Genomic DNA, 427 nt, shown 5'->3' on the forward strand with positions numbered 1-427 from the left:
TGTGGAAGTCGGTGGCTACCAGCAACTGTTTGGCACCAACATTCTTCAAGATATAATCTTTTTTTTTTGTTTGTTCAACAGAAGGAAGTCAGTCATGAACGTTTGTAACAACAGGGTGAGTAAATTATATAATTTTCATTTTTGGGTGAACTATCCCTTTAAGTGGCCTTTTATATCACTTTTACATTATCTGCAAGTCTTTTTTAGTACTTAAAAAGATTTGAAGTGCACTACAAGGGCAAATTCAATACAATTAGTCACTACTTTTAATTTTAATTAAAGGGGTCATATGATGCTATTTTAAAGATCATTATTTTGTGTATTTGGTGTAACAGAATATGTTGACATGCTTTAATGTTCAAAAAACACATTATTTTTCAAATACTGTACATTATTGTAGGTCCTCTATGCCCCGCCTCTCTCAAAC

At 32.1% G+C, this 427-nt stretch overlaps 1 pseudogene; it reads left to right on the forward strand.

Annotated features, from left to right (window-relative positions):
- The window catches only part of LOC107711048 (cyclin N-terminal domain-containing protein 2-like), a 9,433-nt pseudogene that overhangs the window by 7,341 nt on the left and 1,665 nt on the right, over positions 1-427 (forward strand).

The sequence above is a fragment of the Sinocyclocheilus rhinocerous genome, unplaced genomic scaffold (genome assembly GCF_001515625.1).
Source record: "Sinocyclocheilus rhinocerous isolate Xijiao unplaced genomic scaffold, SAMN03320098_v1.1 scaffold943, whole genome shotgun sequence".
NCBI classification, from domain to species: Eukaryota; Metazoa; Chordata; class Actinopteri; order Cypriniformes; family Cyprinidae; genus Sinocyclocheilus; species Sinocyclocheilus rhinocerous.